The sequence below is a fragment of the Frankliniella occidentalis genome, unplaced genomic scaffold (assembly GCF_000697945.3).
Source record: "Frankliniella occidentalis isolate FOCC.00 unplaced genomic scaffold, Focc_3.1 Scaffold25, whole genome shotgun sequence".
Lineage (NCBI taxonomy): Eukaryota > Metazoa > Arthropoda > Insecta > Thysanoptera > Thripidae > Frankliniella > Frankliniella occidentalis.
In genome coordinates this window covers 1115546-1124684 of record NW_026267155.1, presented here as the reverse complement: position 1 = coordinate 1124684, position 9139 = coordinate 1115546, and positions in this window count along the sequence as shown.

The window sequence follows — 9139 nt, the reverse complement described above, 5'->3', positions numbered from 1 at the left end:
GTCACAATATTTACTGTCAGGTAATGTCAACGCCAAAAGATATGTCTTGCTGAAACGATGTTGGTGTGTTTAGTGTGTGCTGTTTAACTAAGTTATTGTATGAGCAAATGTTTTGGTCGCCTCGATTAAGTCTTTTTTTGCTGTGTAGAGAGTGACCTGTATCTCTTTGGTGCCAAACCAAAAATTTCTCGCACAAGAAATCTGTTTTAAATTAATTTAGCGAACACTCGGTTTTGCGTGCCCCTCGAGAGCCACCTTTATTGGTTTGTATAGACCGTTCGGCGACGCCCCCGCGCAACTCGGCTAAAAATAAGTGAACCGTCGCAGTCGGGAGAAGGAAAAAAAGAGGAAGATGTTGCCTGCTCCCCTCCACGCGACTGACTATACTACTGACCTGCATCAAGTTATGCAAAGGATGCGCCTCACTCTGCAATAAGACGATGAGGAGGAGGAACCCTGACCAGCCTGACAGTCTTCTTGAGCGTGGCGGAGCGGAGCGGGAGCGGAAGCGATCGCCTATGCAGCGCAGCGGCGCTCTGCCGCCGTGGCGTGCTGCGCCGCCGCCGCCGCGACCCTGAGCCGTGACGTCACGTGACACGTCAACGGTCCGCGGTTATTCCTTGATGACTGCAGGACGAGAGGGGCTGCATATTGCAACAGGGTGAACCCGCCAAGTGCGCGCACAACAACTAAACTGACCCGCCGCCACGCGCCGACCCGCCGCGGCAGACTGAGCAGACGCAAATGAATATTGTATAGAAATGAAAGTCGTCTGACGTCCACAACACATTTAAAAGTGCATGGGCGTATGGCGTATGGTCACACATATAAAAATGGGTGGCAATCGTGCCCCACACATAAAAGTGTGTTACAATATTGTCTCACACATACGAGTGTAATAATCACATGGTAAACACATTGTCTGCTTTTTCATCAAGACGAAGAAACTTTGAGGAACCAATTGAGTTTGATAAACCTCCTCAGATTTTGAGGGAAATTCCTCAATGCTTTGAGAAGAGGTACCTCCTTAAAATCCGAAAGGAGATTTCCTAAAATTATGACATTTCGTCAAAGTTACCCCGTCTCCCTCTAAAAATAGAACACTGTTCTTTCAGTGACTGACAAATGGCGAAAAGTGTAGAAAGTTTAGGCGTGTTTGTCGAACACAAAAATTGTTTGCCATTCACATTCGAGTGAGAGCCATTCTGCCACGCAATCAAATCAAATCAAAAAATTATGTCGTTTGGGAAAGGCGATCATTTCATTTATTCGTGACTAATTTATTGTTTCTTTTCTGGTTTACAGTTTGCATGCAGCACCTATGAGGTGGTTGTTCTGGAGGCAACTGGCCTCCAGATGAGGGCGGCGATCACAACATGTGAGTATTTAACATTTCAGCATTTTTTATGTTTTCTAATTCTCTAACTCCGTCTTACTCTTTACTCTATTTGAATCTTAATTTAAAATTTTGTTTACTTATAATTCACGTTTCAACAAAGAAATTATGCATCACTTTCGATTTTGCTGCGTCGGTTCAAAGAGCACCTGCGTTTTCGTATAGTGCAACGAACGAGGGGCGCAAAGTCGTTGCATGCATACGAAAGGTGTGAGTACGTGTGTGTGTCTGTGTGTAAGTGGGTGGGTCGGCGGGTGCGCGTGAGTGTGTGAGCGAGTGAAAGAGAGAGGGCCCCAACGGGTTGAATGCACTTGCATTGCATTCCTAGCAAAGCCCCGGCACCACCAGCTCTCTATCTCAAATCGCGATCATCTTGCAGCCAGACTGCTTTTTCATCCAGTGATTTACCGCTGTCTGCCGGACGTTCAAAAGCCTGGCGCTCTAGCCGTGCCGGCCCGGTCGATCGGCGTGAACAACGGCGTCAGGCGATCGACGTATCGAACAGCAACCGAAACTACAGCCCATTAAAACAAAACGAAGAAAAAAGAGGGGAGGCAACTTTAGTTTTGACTATTTAGGATAAAAATCAAGCTAAAAAATATGACAAGCTCCCAAACTAGACATTACTTTGAGGTTGTAATCACCTCTGTTTTCTTCCAGGGTGTCGCAAAGGGCCCCCTGTTCGAGCCTCGGAAAAAGTAAAGTAAGTATCCCTTTTCTTAAAATTCGTTAAAACGATACCCCTAACTATTTAATGTTTTAGATGTATATTGGGAGCATAGCGTTCCCCCGTTCCCCGTAACTTTTCAGAAAGTGTTGTTCTCCAAACGCGGTGACTTCCCCGCGGAGCTTGCCCCTATAACGTTACGCCAAGCCAGGCCAAGCCAAAGCAGCCGCTACAGCCTTTTGCCGACAGCAAGATTTATTTCTATCTGATGCTAAAATTCCCTCCCCCGGCGTCCTGGCTGGAGCACTGGAATTGTCGACGGCTAAGGGGTCTCGCTCGCGCCCGGGCCACTCACTTTGCACGAGCTTCCTGAAACGGTCCCCACCGCCCCACCCCACCCCACCCGGCCACCGTCTTGTCAATCAACGCGGTTATAAACCCCTTCTTTTACGTAAGGGTTTCGAGCGGTATAATTTACGTATTTACAGCAGGAAGGGATCCGCGGCGGCGGCGCGGCGTCTCGTGAGGCGCCACCCAACGAGTATGAGAATGTTCTCGAAACGCTTTTATAGAGCCGCGCTAGCTGCGCTGCTGTCGGAAGCGCGGCCGCGCCGCCGGGGTGCGTCGCGTCGCGCTAACATTGTGTGAAACTGCGCACGAGGCCATTGTCTATCGGACCCGCTATACAACATCATTTTATTTCTGTTATAGGAAGGATAATGATCTCTTTGGAATAATGATCTGATTGGTACATATTTCTGCTTTTTGAAGCGACGTAATAATTGTAATAATGTGCAACTAAAACATTTTAACAATTATAAGGAGATAGAGTCAACCATTCTTGCTGCTCATCATGTCTAGAGATTGTAAGCATTCAAGAACATGAATAAATTTGCGTAAAACCTGCAAGGTTTTTAAAGTTTTTCATTTTTTTAATTTTTTTTAAATTTTTTTAGCTAATGTGATGATAGCTCACTGGAAATTTTTTCAATCCAACACCCTATTCAAACGTCCTTGCCTTTTTGGAAACGTCTGCGCCGAAAGCCATGCAGTCGGTTCGATGGTGTGGTGTGCGGTGCCTCTCTATCCACACTCACTCCTCCTCAGCCATGCTCCGCCGCCCCTCGCACCACCACCACGTAGCTGCAGCTAGTACTTCCTGGCTCTGGCAAGGCCGAACCGAGCCGGGCAGCGACCGTCAACTGCATTACAGGTAGCGAAAAATTACCTAAGACGTGCATCAACTAACAGCCTGCCCCCCTCTCCCCATGCGCACGCATGCCTTGCTGACGTACAGACGCGGCCTACGGGGGCCCGAACCGGACCGGCCCGGCACCGACGGACACCTCAGACTGACTCACAGTGGCGACACTTTATCAGCCCCGGACGTTCCCCGGAGAACAACGACACTAAATGGTCACCTTGACGTCATATTCACAATTACATTTATTATATTTCAGTCAAAATTTTGAGCGGAAAAATCAATTGTGATCAACACAACACCATCAAAATTTGCATCTTTATATTCAGCCCTTCTTTTAGCAAGTGGCATTTTTGTGACAAGGTATTTATTTTTTAAAGGAGCAGGGGATAAAAGATTGTTGTGTTTGTCCCGTTGTTTGTGGTCGTAAGTATTTTTTCAGGGGTGAACTGTGATGATATTGGACGTTGGACCTCTGGTTGCATTTTGGGCCCACCCCCGACCGAAGTGGTTGCGCACTGACGGGTGGTGGTCGACCTTGACCGTCGTCACCTCTTCATTAGGGGATTTAGTAACGTCGTCTGCTTTCCAAACAAACTGCCCCACAAGTCACCCTCCGCGACAAAAAGAAAAAAGAATATTCCGTATCGACGTTTTTGAAATCGAATACATTTTCGGCCGATTGGTGGGACTAAACGCCATGAATCGATGTCCATTCCTCCTTCGGCGGCGGGTCGGATGGATCAGCCACAATCGGCTACAATGTTTACTATGAATGCGCATCATGATGAGGTTAGGGATTGAAAGGTATCTTTTTATGCGCTTCTTAAAACATTGTCGTAAATGATCTGCCTACATTAAGAGAAAAGACATCAAGCAAAGTTTAAAGGCGTCTTAAAGCGACAGAGAGCATGGAGAGAGGGAAAAGGCAAACAGGGTGCTTGGCAGCCGCCGGTGGAGGACAGCCGAGCCGAGTCGGTGCACTAGGAGTGCACTCCTTCCGGGTTAGGCCGTTGGCAGCACTGCACGCCGCTGCACTCGTGGGGTCGAGGGGAGGGTGGGGGGGGAGAGAAAAAGAGCCGAAGGGAAGTCCCCCCCTCTGTACGTCGTGTTCTCGCCGCTTGGATAACAGCGGCAAAGTCAAGCAAAATGCAAGTTGAGCAAACCCTTTTGTTTATTGTGTGAAAATACAAAGTAAAGTGAAAAATTGTCGGTTTTTGAAAACATGATTTTTTAAAAGACATCAGAAATGTGTCTGTCGATGCGAGGACCCATACCAAGGGATCGACTCGACACGAAAACGACGAATTTTCCGATACCGTTATCGGTTTGGAATCGTTTCGATATGACTTTTTTTTTTACTGACGGGATATTCGGTGGCATCGCGATAATGTGTTGGGCGCGCTCTTTGTGTAAAAAGCGCAGCCTTGCAGAGACCGGTAGTAAACTAGGTATCGCCTTGGCTGCAGCCGGCGCAGCGCAGCCGCACGGCGACACGGCGGCGAGGCACTCACCTAGCACGCCCGTGCGACATGCACTTCTTCTTCTTCTTCTTCTTCTTCTTCTTCTTCTTCTTCTTCTTCTTCTTCTTCTTCTTCTTCTTCTTCTTCTTCTTCTTCTTCTTCTTCTTCTTTCAGCATGGAGATGCATATTTATCCATTTTCGATTTGTGTAGAAGACACCTTCCTCGACACACTTAAAGCTTATGAATTATATTCTAAGCTTATAATGAGTTTTGTGTACGTGCTCGACTTACGTATTTTTCAATACGCCGGTATGAGCAAATTTGTTCACACTGGTGTATTTAAAAAAATGCTTAAGCGGAGCACGTACATACGGAACTCAGTAAGCTATGAATAAAAATGTTCATAAGCATTTAGTGTGCACAGCCACCATTTCTAAGTGTGCTTCATGTACTCTTGCTCAAATGATTATGGTAGCAGTGGGAGTGGGATCTTCGAAAACTGCATGTACACTTACACATTATATGCAAGTCAATTAAATACCGCCGAATTATTTTGAACGAAAAGAACCTACCTACTCGAGGGAAAAATAACATATGCCACCTTCTCTTCCTCCCCCGCATAGCTCCCTTCTCTTTCTTCTCTCTCCCCAGCCCCTTTCTTTCCCTCCCTCCCTCCCTCCCTCCCTCCCTCTCTCTCTCTCTCCGACCACGCCCATATGGGTGACACGCACGCCCACGCCCTCTCTATATCCGGCCGGGAGATTAATGCTAGAAAGCCCCCTGGTAAGGCCAAGGTGCTGTGCCAGCTGCGGCTGTATGCACAGCGCTGCTGCAGATGTTGTACATTTGTATATCGACAGCTGCAGCTGCTGCCGCCATAGTGCTCGGGACCCGGGCCTTGCGGCTACTAGCACTCCACTGGAAAAACAAACGTGTCAATTCGCACCTTAAAAGGATGTTAAGGCTTTGAGGGTGAAGTGCGTTAAGGCACTAACTGTCAAAGGCACGAATTGTAAGCACTTTTAGGGTCTTTGATTGCTCCTTTCATAGGTATTATAGTAAAAATTTCTTCATCACCCCATACACCCCTGATTAAAAATAAAATGAAATGTTGAATGTATCTTGCTCGAAATAATAGAAAGGGTCTGGTTTAAAGTCATCGCCGTGCGCAGCGAAAGACGCTGCAAAGAGGATTCATGGCCAGGTTCGCACTTCGGAGCCGAAATCGTGACCCTCCTCTGGTCACGGTGGGTCGGGTCGGTCGGGCTGCGGGCCACGGTGCCAGTTCCGACGTACCTTCTTCTGGTTCTTCTTCTTCTTCTTCTTCTTCTTCTTCTTCTTCTTCTTCTTCTTCTTCTTCTTATTCTTCAAAGGTCACTTATATTCTCAAAATAAATGGCAATGCATCTCCAGGGACCAAGTCCTTTAGAGGGATATAATTAAAATCACCGTGATTTCCAGAAATTTTATAGCTTTTGTCCGCTGTCGATCAGAATTGATTGTCTTCTTGCCAATCATATCATAATCATAGGAACGAGGAAAAGAGAGGGGGTGGGTGTAGGGAGGGAGAGAGAGAGGGAGAGGGAGAGAGAGAGAGAGAGGGAGAGGGAGAGAGAGAGAGAGAGGGAGAGTTAAGGGGAAAGGATGGAGAGAGATACAGAGGGGGGTCAGTGGCCGCGGCTGCGCCGGGCTGCGCCGTGCTCTCCGCCGTGCAGTGCGCTGCGACTATCTGGGCTACTTTCACAAGTGACTCCACGCCTGCCACTACCTAGTACGGAGAGTGAGAAGGAAATACATGGACAAAAATATCGAAATTTTGGAGGGGAGGTTGTCCATGTGTCCAAACAGGCCAGTAGTCGAGTCAAACTAAAGAGTCTGCGAGTGACTCGCGTCTCCAGATCTTGATACTTGTTTCCCACACTTTGCTCACATCTGGGAAATATATTAGTTTCGTAAGTTCATGAGACAAGTCTTATTGATAAATTGTCAGCATAAGGTCGGTAAAAAAGTACACGATTGAAGGATAACGTTCAACGTTCACTGGCACTAGACACACATTCTGAGAGGCACTAAAATATTTGCACCCTCAAACGGTGTACAGTATCGCAACTTTTGTGTTTCAAGTGTGCATTCGTTATCTCACAAATAAATTGCACACAAAAGACAGAAGTAATGCAAAGAAGTGTGTACACTTTGATCTCAATTGGATGTGGCGGACAAATTAGAGAGGCGTTTGGTGTACGCACGAGAATGTAACGTACTTTAGTGAAGACATTAAAGTTCGCTCGCTAATGCAAATGTCAATAAGGGGGCGACGAGAGGGGGTTGTGAGTGAAGGCCGGCTCGCGGCTGGAAGTGGCCTGGTGCGAGCAGACTTGTGTTGCCTTAAAAAGCTTTCAAACCGTTAAAGCGGACACGCATAGAGTGAGGTTAGAGAAAAAGAAAACTCTGCGAGGTGAAGAGAGAAGTGTAAATGGCGATGTCTTTCATTGCACCATCACTGTAAAAATATATATGCACCAAAAAACAATTTGAGACTGTAAATTATAAATACAATTAAAAAACTGTAAAATATTACTGCAAATTGAAATTGTATCAATAGTGTCAACGCCAGCAGCGTTCTAAGCTCGTTAAATTTCTAGTTATTTTTTTTGCTGTTCGGCAACCCTTTTTACCGCGATCATTTAAAAAAACAATTTCCGAAAGATTTCCCGCGCCGGAACAACTAGATTCACGATGCACCGACATACAGGTGCGTCTCTAGGGTGCAGCAGACGATGGCATGCAGCATGCAGCGCTGTGCGGCCGCCGGCCCACCTTCCAGGGGCCGGTCGGCATTCCGCGCCAAAGACTGGCGCTGCCGAGAGGCGCTGAGAATGCGGCTGGGCCTGGCTGGGAGGGGGTGAAGTTACTCTATAGGGCTCCTCCAGAACGTACGTCAGTCATTCGCCGTGGCGAGCTTGCCGAGTTCAGCAAATATGTAAGCACTCATGGCGCCTGATGGGTAGGCAACATCTCGCCTGCAGTGCATTCGTGTTCAGCGGGGTGGCCTAGCCCGAGTCTCGCAGGCGCCGAGCTCCCGTCATTTACCGAATAAATCGGAGGAAAGCGATCTTACTCTCTGGATCTGCATCCGTGAAGGCAAGTGGTAGAATACCGGGGTTAAAAATAAATTCATGGTTCACTCCGGTAGGCGACTAGCTCCACTTAATAACCCGTTGTGCAACTCGGGGTAACGCCGGGTACCGCCGGCCGGGCACCTGGCGAGTGCTTGGCGGGTACCTGACGGGTACCTGGCAGTCGCCTGGTGGGTACCCGCCTTCAGTCGTCCCGGGGGTCGAGCTGTACAGCTTCACACCTGGCTAAGTGTTAGTAAAAGTAGGAGATTAATCACCTGAAAAACTATGACACATGTTCTGTGAGCTGTTAGTTGGCGCAACAGAGCCAAAGACATTTCTTGTAAATTTACAAAACTTAGTCAGTCTCTCTCTCTCTCTCTCTCTCTCTCTCTCTCTCTCTCTCTCTCTCTCTCTCTCTTTCTGTCTCTCTCTCTCTTTCAGAGCAGCAGCGATGTGGGAGTGGGGGCCAGAGGTAGCACGGGTGTTACGTGAGCGTGCATTCTACCCTTCTCCCAGCCGGTGGTTCTACACCACGCCCCCCTCCCTCTCTCCTCCGTATTCCCGCCTTCCTAGATGTGCCCCTTTCTTCAGGTTGTAAGAAATTGATAGAACAGGGAAAAGTAATTATTCTCCAGACTTTACAAGAGTTCACAAGTTGTACAGCCTTAAACTGCAGTGTTCTTATGTGAACAGGCCGCCCTAGCTCCTAGCCCAGCCTATCCCGCCGCGAGTTCTGTTGCACGTCCGATCAGAGATACCTGAGCAGAGCGCTCACGCGGAAGTACTGACGGTCACTCACCCTCCCGGCGGAGCTACGACCACTGTGACCGTCACTCAGTGACCACTGACACCACACTGGGAAAACAGGCGTCTAATTTTGCACGGCAGATGTATAAGTTCATGTTTGCGAAATTGCACACATTGTGGTGTCTAACTACGTCAACAGGTATGCAAACCCTAGAAATTTACGAGACGCATACCAGATGGACACATCTCGTTGCAAATTTAGTTAGACACTATGTAATGTACAACATCGTAACTTGTACACATTGATGTGCAAATATTGGACATTTTTTAAATCTATCATAGCGTCCAAAAATTGCACAACTACGCAAAATTAATTACGCGAATTCGAAGTGAAGGAAAATTAGCAATGGAAGATAACAGGTTACCGGCAGCTCTGCTCAAAACTGCACCATTACATCTTCGGCGACTGCCACTTTGTAGAGGATGAAGAGGTAGGGGGGCGTTCAGGTGGGCTAGAGAAGGGAGGGGGGAGCGTTGAGGTGGG